Raw genomic sequence first — 11316 nt, 5'->3', positions numbered from 1 at the left:
TCAGGATGCATCTGGCTATTAGCTTTGTCCTTGACCTCTAAAAAGGCCAATCTTTTTTGTTCCTCTGGTTCATCAGCATACCAAGTTCCAAAGTTATGCAAATGAATTTCCAAAAGCATTCCTATATATATATCAGGAGCTGTGGGTAGAGAAGCCACAGGACTTGTGGTGAACTGAAAGAACCTTTAGATAACCAGTTCTCAAATGCATTGTCAGCAGATTTGGTAACTTGCATGGCACCTTGTCTGGGAGCAGGCTTTGGTTCATTCATCCTGCTCAACAGTTGATTAGCATCAAAGACATCGTGGTCGGGTTGCAGGTTGTCCTGTAGGTGACAACTGGCCTGGAGATTCTGAGATGGAAGAAAGTCACCAGCTGAAGACTTAGCAGTCCTTCTGCCTCTACCTGGTTTGGTATCTTCGTGGAGGTGGGATAATAGCTATGGAGTCATGGGGTGAGGACTGGACAGAGCTTTCCAAGTCCCATTTTATGTCATCCGATACTGACAGTCCTTTGGGAGGGCTTCCCACACAAGGGTTCAGGGAAGGTTTGATATGAAAACCATTCTGTTGTCTTTAAGATACCCCATTCTGAGTTCTCACTGCTGGTTGTGTTTGTGTACTTGAAAAGGGCCATGAGCCTGCCAGAGCCTCCTATTTTCCAATCCAGTTAGAGATTTGGTCAAATTGCTGACCAAAGTAATCAACATCAGCATTCAGGGGCCCATTACTCAGTGGAGTAGACAGGCTGCTCAAATTCTCTTTCTTCTGATCCAGAGATTTGAGGGACTCAGACAAAGAGGGTGTTGATTGGTCTGGTTGTGTGAAAAGATCGTCTCAGAAAGGAACAGAATTAGGGGTGGGAAAGAAGTTGAGATTGGCAGAAAAAAGCATTTTCAGGCAAGAAAGATGCCTGACGCTTCAGTTGAGGAAGAGAGCAAGAGGTGGTACTATTTGTTAAGAATGGATTTGCTCTTCAAGAATTCTGACTGGTGTCGCTTTCAGAATTTAGATCCACTAACAGGATATCTTTGCTTTCTGTTGGACTATGTAAGTCAGGAGGTGTAGACAAGTCCCCCAACAAATCCGTCTGGTCAATACCCAATTTCAATTTGTTAGCTTGGTCATCAAGAGTCAGGCTCTCTGCTTTGTTGGCTTCTTCAGTCTTTTTCTTTTCTTTCTCTTTTTTCTTTACACTGCAGATAACTTGAAAAAGATCTTTAAGACCAACGGCCAATGGCTCTGCCTGTTGCCCAGTTTTTGTGGCAAAAACTGGTGCTGACCTTGTCCTCCACATACATAACTGAATGCCCAGTTGTCTGTCACATCACAGGCGATGAAAGAAATTTTATTCACTGGATGTTCATGCTCTGTTACCCCAGTTTTCACATCACTTAATTTTATCCCAGAGAGCAAAATGTTGACCCAGAGCTTTTGTTTGTGTTGTCCTTCAGAACAAGCAGCTCCCGCCATTCCCTTTAGTTTCATCATAGAATCTTGACTCATTTTATCCCCTCTTGCATCTGGCACATCATCAGCACTAATTAGCTTGGCCTTGTATTTCACACCATCACCTTTAAACCTGAACAAGAGATACTATCTGCTCTTCAGAGCCTTTCTTCTTTTCCTTCCTCAGTGGGGCTGTTGATGCAGCCTTTAGGTCAGGCTGACCGTTGGCTGTGGTTGTCTCTACTTCGTTTGAAGTGGACACTTAGTAATACCAGGTGATTTCCAGTGGAGAAGACTCAAATGAACATACCTCAGACACATGCTATCTAGCACCTCTGCAGTACAAGCATGATTTCCCCGTCCCCAGAGCCTCCGGGCTGCAGCCTGTATGGATGTCTTTTACAAGATTGTGTTCTACCAATCTTCATTAACAAGTTGTGGTATTCCAGTTGCTAATCACCTAAAATTTACAGATGTTTCTTGATCGTCATTGCTTTGGTTTTCACAATTTTGCCTTCTTAGTTTTAGACTAAAGAATGTAGGATATGATTTATATTAAAGCCTTCATCTTACACAGAGGTGAAAACAGTATCCCAGAGAGGTGAAGGAAACTGCCAGCTCACAAACACTTTAGCTACAGCAAAATCTAGAGCTCAAACAGCACTTCCAGAAACATCTATCTTAGACTCTGAACACCTAAGTAACTTCACATATAATTTTTTATGCTTCAGGTTTTGCCTTTCCTATGAAATGACCTGAGCACATTCAAGCCTCAGCATAAATCTAGAACTAATTCACCTATGTTGGTTAAAACTATGACCTGAAACACATCTTCTCAGATGAAAGGGCCAAAATGGACATGATTTATGCTGCATGAAATTTAAATAGAGATGTATCTAGAAACATTTTCTTGGAGTTAGTGAAGCTATTATTGTATTATTTATTCAGACTCTTTTCTAATAAGAAAACTTTTTTTTTAAATCTCTGCCTACAGACCTAACTCTGTTGCCAGTGATACAGAACTTTCAAATTGTATAGTTTCCTGTTTTTTAGATTCATTTAGCATGGGATTTCTGAAATGTTATTTAACATCACCTTCGTGTCATCATCAAAATACTATTATTCAAATTTCTATATTTTAATTGTAAGGAGTTATTTCTGTTACATTAAGAATATATTTAGATTGAACATACTTACCATCAAATGAATTTGCATTTAAAGCAAATTTAATTCCCTTTCTAAAAATTTACCAGTAAAGCAGATAGGCTTGATAAGGATATTTCTGTGTACCTTTCAAACTTTAAATTATTTCAAACAGTCTGCATGCATTTAACCTTTGAGATTCAGGAATCATCTGGTCTTAATTTATAGGCCAGTTCACTGCCATAATTCAGTTATAGTCATTAGTGCTTTCCCTAGGCTATCTAGGTTGACAAATATTTCTGACCATTAGACAGTACAATATTTTATTCATTGCTCATCAACTAGGGACTCAATTTATTCAGCATTCTTTTTTTTTCTCAACTATGTGGATCACTGAATGTCTTTTATTGTTACTTTTTAGGAGGCTATGTCCTATCAGATATGATACAATGTTACTTCTTTTTCTGTTTTCATGAGAAGTTTCCTTTTTTTTTAGTTTTTTTTCCCTGCTTTATTTCTACATTCTCTCTTCCTGGTTCTGATGAATCTACATAATTTAAAAGTGAAGGAGCACTCTCCAAGTGCTGGGAAGAAGGAATAATTCTAGGATTTCCTTCAGGAAAAGTATAAGTAAAAGGATTGATAGAAGCTATGTGACTTTTTAAAATATCAAGTGTAATTTTGAGTTAATAATTACCGATTGTTTTCTCCATCTAGTTCTCTGATATGGTAGATTACTCAGAAATGTAGCCACTGCTATATATTACATTTATTGCCATTCATATTTATAACTTATTTTGAATATTTTTATTAATGCATGAAAAACTGTGCTTGTAGCCATGAACTCTTTAAGGCAACAATCTCAATTTTATGGTCAATGAATCAAATGGATTTACTGTATTAACACTTACTTTAAAAGCTAACTTTTCTAATATTCATATTTTTAGTAAGATGAGAAACATCTCACATACAAATAAGAATTCGATTATTTTTCTTTTAGTTATGCTATATAGCCTACAACTTCATTTAAACTAAAAGTCTAAATTTGAAACTAAAAGTCAGGATGTTTCTGTAAATTCCTCCTCAGTCCTTAAATGGGTTTGCTTCCTTCTTTCATTCATTTTTCTTAGTCTCCAATGATAAAGGAGCTTTGCATGTCACCAGAGGACTCAAGAAAAATTATTATTAGCAGGAGTTTTCTATGAGAAAATTGCATTGAGCCATATGGGCTTTCTAGATTTCACTGTATTACAAATGGGGATATTAGAAGGGTTGAGGGAAATAAACTACTCACACCCAGAGTGAAAAATATTTGAGACATTTGAAGAGAAGGATCAGGACAATATTAATGTCAGTGTTTCTCCTTTCAGAGATGTTTATGGGTTTTGCTCTGAAGATATGTGAGATAAACACATGGAAATTGTAACTTATTTTGCTACGTTTTGGAGAAATCTTGTTATATATAAATTAGATTTTTATAGAGTTTACTGTAGCAGTTGGATGAAAAATGTCCCAGTTTTGATATGACAAAAATACAGTATCCATTATAATTAACTGTTTCAAGTGGGCCATGTACAGAGCTAATAGCCTATTTGGCCTCCAGCATTTGTACAAGAATTGTTTGCTTTGCCCATGCCTTCTTGTCCTGTTAGCTGTATTGCCTGTTTGTTTCAAATTGTATGATGTCATAACAAAAATTATATCTTCTGTCCATTTTCCTCCACAATTGTTCCATTTGGTTTCCCTAACTCGAATGTAAGAATTTAAGATAATCCCGAATTACCCAAGTCACCCTATTCTGTTTGGGAAATCAATATAATTGATTTGGGTAGGCACAGGTAGATTTAATTTTTTCATCTGAAGTTTTCTTGTTACCAATCATCATATCTCCATAAGGTCCCAATCAAAGTTATTATTCAAAGTCTCTTTCTTTTTCTGAGCTACCCTGAAGTACACAGGATCAAAGGAATTCAGTATGGGGTGGGTCTTTCAAGGTCAATTGGACACATTATTGATCTGGAGCTCAGGACTGTCTGCATAATTTATGGAACTCAGGGCTACGTAAAAATGTGGGACAACTTGTTCAAACATTAAAAATTTCAAGACAGTGACCAAAAGCATTAAATTAATGCTTCTGAGCATCAGAGCCCTGTGTGACAGCCCAGGTCATGTGCTCATGAAGCCATCCCTACCAATGCATGAATTCCTCCCACATCACCTTCACCAGGAGGTTGTTGAGCCTCTATTTGCACACTTCCAGAGATGAGAAACTCAGGAATTCTCAAAGCTACTGTCATGTAAATGTAATCACCCTAACAAACATAGCAGATCAAATTGAAAATAAATTCAGCACTTAGAAGCAGGATTATCCACAGGATAATAATTTGGAAGCTCAATGCAATTTATTTGCTTGCTTAATCTCAAGCTGCCAATACAACCAGTAAGCAATACACCAGGTAAAGGACACACAACACATTCAAAAGTAGAATGTGTTGCCTGTTTGTTTCAAATTGTATGATGTCATAACAAAATGGACAGAAGATGTAATTTTTGTTATGACCCCCCACTGGGGGTCAGTCTGCCTCTACCTGATGCTCACCGAAGTGGCACCGGCACTGGGATTTTATGCCTCAGATGTCTGGTCATCAATATTTTTATGGAGGGAGTGCCCGTCTTGGCTGGCATCAACGCAATCCCTATCATATCCTCATGCAATGTCTGGTTATCACTTGCCAGGAAAACATCTTTTTCTCGATTTGCTTACATTCTATCTGTGGTCAACATGTTTACAATATTTTTTGGATTCAAGATCATAAATATAATTTTAATGTACAACAATCCACTCTGATCTTGGATCTCAATTGTTTTGCCCACACTCTTTTTATAAGCATTTTAATACTATAATCCTTAATACAATCAATATGATAGATGTTATAATTTCTTTAACACACTCAGTCAAGTCATTCTAACAGTAATAGGCATGCAAGGGCTCAAAGCCTGTTGCAAAGTTTTTTCTGTTGCCATATAGGCAGTATTTTGCACAGCCATTATTTTTGGAAAACGTATCTCACATAGGACTTCCGTAATAAGGATTGGACCTGTTTTGACTCTTCCCCCAACTGTTCTTACACCTGATTGTATTTTGCTAATGTTTTATTTACATACATTATAGTTAATCCCTTCTTAGCAGTATGATATACCTCATTGTTCAACCTCAGAGTTCCTTTAACTTTTATGGTCCAGGTATAGTGAATTTTTCCATCAATCATAAGGTTTGTAATTTGTTTAAATTTGATAAAAACTTGTGGGAGAAATGTCACATTCCTTCCCTTATTGCAATGTTATAATTGTTAAATTTTTAGAACATATTAGCATAGTCCAATTACTTAGTTTATTTTCTAGTGGCTTCTCTGGCATTTTGACTACAGTCATAGGTATGTTTATTTCTGGTATCTCTGTGTAACAAGGGATTACGTAAGTACCTACTATCTGCCTTATTCTTTGTGCTGGTATCTGTATCCCTTCTATTTCTGTGGGCGTTTGATCTGCTCAAAGCATCCACACTCCTCTTAGAAATTTGATTATTGCATAGTGTGATGGCCTGATTTCCATATTCTTTTAAAGGCTAATATTTCTATTTCATGTGCTCTTAAATAATTGCATCCATTGTCATAAATCATATCTAATTTGGATCTAGCCAGATTGTCATCAGTTCTTGGTGCCCAATATCTATATCTGTTAGGAATGCTAGTCTTAAAATATCACACATTTCTTTTAGTTTCTGTTATAGCATGTTACATTGATTTTCTAGCTGTTGTTTGCCAATAGTTTTCCTAATCTTATGAGTGATAAAAATCTTTCTTATCTATTGCTGTTTTTAAATTGTCTACTGATCCCTCCACCTTTCTCCCATGTTCATAAATGTGATCCACGATTTCACACATATTTTTAATTTGAAGTCTTAAATGTGAAAGAGCTGCCACCCATGGGCTTTGAAATTCTGTTGACTTCTTTTAAAATCTTCCAATTTTACACGCATTTCCTCTATGTGGTACTGGAACATCAAGGTTACTATCAATCCTCCTACTGATCCTTATAGGATTTGCCAAGGTTTCCTATTCCTATAGTTCTGCTCAAGTAGCAAATCCATAAATTGTAGGCTGTATGGTCCTTGAAAGTATTTTCTGAATATTGGTGTTCTCATATTAACTATAAATTCTCTTTAATTAGATTATAAGGTATATGCTACTACAGTAGGTACAAGTATGTCAGCTACTTTTTTAAGTAGTTGGGTTCCCAAATTCTAGAGTTGAAATAATTGCTGTTATCTGATCACCTTCAATATACCACCAGGAGTAACATTTTGTATAATAATCTTTATTCTGTATCATTCTTCCATATACTTTACATGGCTCACCTGTTGTAACAAAGCTAGGACATAAAGTCCTTGGGTCCTTTTGCAGAAGTTTTACAGAACTATAAGAGTTATAGAATGTTATATAACATCATGTCCTGCTTCCAATGTTTTAATTTTGGTCTATGTATCCTCATTGTGAACTGCGCCCATATGTGCACATCTTTAGGTTAAGGGTTTAAAGCTATCAGGTCAAATAATGTTTGGAATTTTCAGCTATAGCTCTTTTCAACATCTTGTCCTTACAAGTCTAGTCTTTGAACTCATCCCTAAAAGACGTGGGGCTTTATGTGCCTGTCACCAATCCCGACGTTACTGTTTTAGCTATATTAGGCATTTGCTATAAACAATCACTGTGAGGTGCCTAATAATTTAAGGTAACATTCCCCTAACTGTTTAGTTCTATTAGTTTGATGATACCACTTATTGCATGGTGTATTAGTACTATCATCATACCATGTATTATTGGTTATCATTTTTGAATTTTCCATAATTGTTCCATTGTATCATTTTTGCAAAGTCTATAAGTAACTCCCCCAGTTTTATTGGTCAGATGCTCTGTGGTTGGATTTAAGAGTGATGTATCCATTATTAGGCTTTTAACCCTTAGGTAGTAGGTATTATTGGCTGTTTTATTACACGTTTGTTCATAAGTTGTTTGACTCACCGGTATTGTGGTATTCATGTAAATCTTATTGTATGTTATTAAATATATATTTATAGTAATTCATAAATGATATGAAGGGTCTTATTGAGTCTGATCCTGCAGGGATGTTAGCTGTTGCTCTTTCCCTGTATGATCTCACATACAGTCATTATTTCATATCCCAATAACTAGTATTTGTTTATTAGTATAAAAGAGCCCATGGTGCGTGTTCTCTGTAATGCTTTTCCTGTGATTAGTTCACAATTTCCTAAATATTCTATGTTGCCAGTCTAATTCTGTATATGGAAGCTCATTATCAAATCACTCCCAGAATAATTGTTTAGAGAATTCAGCTTTTGAGGTGGCTAATTTAATTTCATGTATTGTCATAGTTTCACAATAGAACATATTTGGCCATTTTATGACCTTAAAGGCTATATGAGCATCATTTGTTGTATTATAGCCCTATGGTACCTCATTCTCATCATCTTATTATATTGTCAGGGAGGTAATTTCACCTTAACCTTAGCCCATTGTTCTGGACAGAACCCATGGAAATTTTTTAGTCCAAAAACAGCTAGATACAATTGAGAGTTTTTGGTACCTTGGCCCACAATGACCATGTGGCAAAATGTTGTGTAAATATACATTGTAGCCCAAATTTAGAGTCTGGTACTATGGGTGCTTCTGTTTGATAAGTTGTATTTGCGTCTTTTAGTTATTGTAATGCTACTTCTTGTTTTTTTCACTTGGGATATGTTTTTTTGTTGTTGTTTCCTTTTTTCTTTTTTTTTTCTTTTTGGTCCCTGAAAATTGTGTATTAAAACACAAAGCAATGGAGAGTGAAAAACATCCTGATTTCTTGCTTTTTGGTGGGAGTAGGATGGGAACATGCAAGGGATAGGGACAGATGGGGACAGCCCAGAAGGAAAGACCACTCTGTCCACCCTACTACTTTCTCCAACCAGCCAGGTTCAAAGCTCTCAATCGCACAGCATTGTGCCGCTATAAATGCATGTTATGGCTATAGACAGAGTTGGTTTGGTCTTGGCAGGGAGAGGATGGGAAACTAGAGTAGGAACTACTAATAACTTGACTCTTTGTTATAGAATAGAGCAGCCAGGCCCATTTTAGAAGGCTAAGTTGGTTTATTGACAAGCCAGGTTAGGCCTAATATGGTTGAAGAGGCTGCCCTAAGCACAGAATGGGCTGGTCCTAGGTTGGGAAAACCTGGTGGAAGAAAAGACAACATTGCTTAAATCCAAGGAGGGAACTGATCCAGATCAAATTTCTTTTCATTCCCTGGATCATGGCACACCAGGAAACAGAGGGGTGAAGAATGTCTCTTTCCTGGTTTTGCCATAACATCTCTCCCTGTCAATTCTCCCCACCCACCTGGCAATCAGTTCTCCTTTCCTGTTGGTTGTCCTTGAAAAGGACAGAAAGCACTTTAGTTTGTTGTTCTTCCTCTTACTGAATTAAAACACTGACACTCAAAATGGAGGTGAGAATTGAGTTCTGCTTTTCCTGGTGCTATATGCCCCCATTTCAGAAGACTGCCAGGTTGCAAAAGGCACTAAGGCCCTCTCTGCTAGCTCTAATAAGCACTACTATTTCCCTGGCTGCCAACACAAGCCTGACTTCTTGTTCTTACACTTCTGGGGGAAAACTGTCCCAAGAGATCCATTCTGCTCTTTTCCTGCCAACCCAGCTAGTTCCCAAATCACCTGCTCTTATCAAGATGATTTGGCCTCCTAAAACAGGCTAGCCAAAAGGCAGCTGGGAAAGGACAAAGCAGATTGGCAGCAAGCCACACATGGGCAAAGAAGCAGCCCACCCTTGCTGGTTATCTGACCCATTGATTTCAATCTAGTCTTGTAACAAAACGAGAAAATCTAACCCTCTTGCCACAGAAGAGTATAAACACAGAAGGAATCCTAGCTTGGACTGAAGGGAAAAATTCCCCTGATTTCTCTGAAGCTTGAACATCAAAGCTTCTTTGCGGTGTTTTTAGGCCTCTTTGATCCCTAATTCTATCTTTCCATAGAAGAGAAGTAGATTTCTTCTAAGACTTCTTAGCAGATCTTGGGTGTTCTGGTTCTGCTCTAGTGCACTATCATTTAGACTAGCCCCAATCTCCACCCTAAAGGGCCAGGGCAGAAGGAGCAACAAATCACACCCACCCCACTCCTTCTTTTTTTTGCATCTATTAGTTTAGTCTCTTACTTTGGAAAGCTCATCTCCTCTAACCTTTTGGATCCTGAGAAAAGAGTGGTATGGAGGCAATCTTACATGTTGCCACTTGATGCCATTGAGGCTCCTTGAGGCAAGAAGACCTTTAAATTATGTCTGAGCAGGCCAGCAAAATGGGAGGGGGAGAAAGGGATGGGGAAGCAGCCCTATGGCAGGGACTGAAGGACCCCCGCCCAGACTTGAATCTCGAGGGAATGTCCGCCCTGGCTCAGAGCAGGAGAGGAAACGGCACTGTGCTGATTGGGATGAGTCCATCCTCATTCCCTAGGAAGCAAAGAGAACCTGCTGGTTACTTCCCTGGGCTTCCCAAGGTGAGCCAATTTCTAAGGAAAGGATTATATGTGCTAGGAAAGGGAAAATACTGCTGCTGTTTGTTAGATCCCAGAAGAAGAAACTAACATGTAGAAGGAGTTTCTAACCCAGGGGCCCTGCAGCTTATCTCACAGAAAGCAGGTGCCCCATAAACTAAAGAATGGAAACTGTTCAAAGCTGTTCAAGGCTGTTCCAGCCACAGTGGCCCCTCAAAGGCGGGTAAGGCAAGGACAGATATGTCCATAAAATAAACAACCAAAAAGGCCTGCTCTCCCTAGTTAGATAACGCAGCTGCTTTCCTAAAAAGAATATTGTCTCAGAATTCTAGCAACCAATCAGCCCAAAACTAGATAAGCACTCACCCATCGAGGCACAGAACATCACAGCAGACACCCTACCCAACGTGGGTTCCTTTTTGCATTAAAAAAATGCTGCTCTGGGATAGAGAACAGGAGCCACTTTTCCTTTCTTTCTTTTAGCTGGCTCTCACCTGCTTTCTTCTGCTTTCTTCCTCTAATAAACCTTAAACTCTCTACTTGAACCATGACTCACCATGTTGTGTGGATTCTTGAACGGCTCCGAACCTAACACTGTTGTCTGAGGTTTGGCTAAGATTCTAGATGCCATGACCAGGCTTTCCTGGGAAAGTCTAAAGGCAGGATAAGAAGAGAAATTCCTTAAAACAGAAGCTTCTCCAAACAGATAAAGTAGTCAAACCACAATTCTCAAACTAGATCAAACAGTTCTCAGGCACAAAAAGGGGGAGAGAAATTTAACTCAAAATTCAACCCATCTCACCAAAGCTTAAGTGACCTTTAATGTGATCACCCAATTCCAAGCCAGTCTCTCAGGCACACAGTGGGAGCAAGAGAACAAGATCGCCCTCTCAAACCAACAGGTGTTCCTGCGATCAGATGCAAATCCTCCTGGAAGCCTAAGCCTGCTGTCTCCCATCCACAAATTTCCTTGTGTCTTGGCTGGATCCTCCCTCATTATTGCCCTAACTGGTAAACAGATGACAATGACAACAAAGGAGGGAGTAGGGGAACTTCATTTTCTGCAGAAATTTTCTCAAAGAATTAAAGACAGATTGTCGCAAC

At 38.4% G+C, this 11316-nt stretch overlaps 1 pseudogene; it reads right to left on the bottom strand.

The window, feature by feature from the left end:
• Positions 1-293: 293 nt before the first annotated feature.
• Positions 294-10843, bottom strand: LOC119530549 (annotated as a pseudogene).
• Between the last annotated feature and the right edge of the window lie 473 nt (positions 10844-11316).

The sequence above is a fragment of the Choloepus didactylus genome, chromosome 3 (assembly GCF_015220235.1).
Source record: "Choloepus didactylus isolate mChoDid1 chromosome 3, mChoDid1.pri, whole genome shotgun sequence".
Lineage (NCBI taxonomy): Eukaryota > Metazoa > Chordata > Mammalia > Pilosa > Megalonychidae > Choloepus > Choloepus didactylus.
The sequence above is the reverse complement of the archived record's forward strand: the minus strand, read 5'-3'. Positions and strand labels throughout refer to the sequence as shown.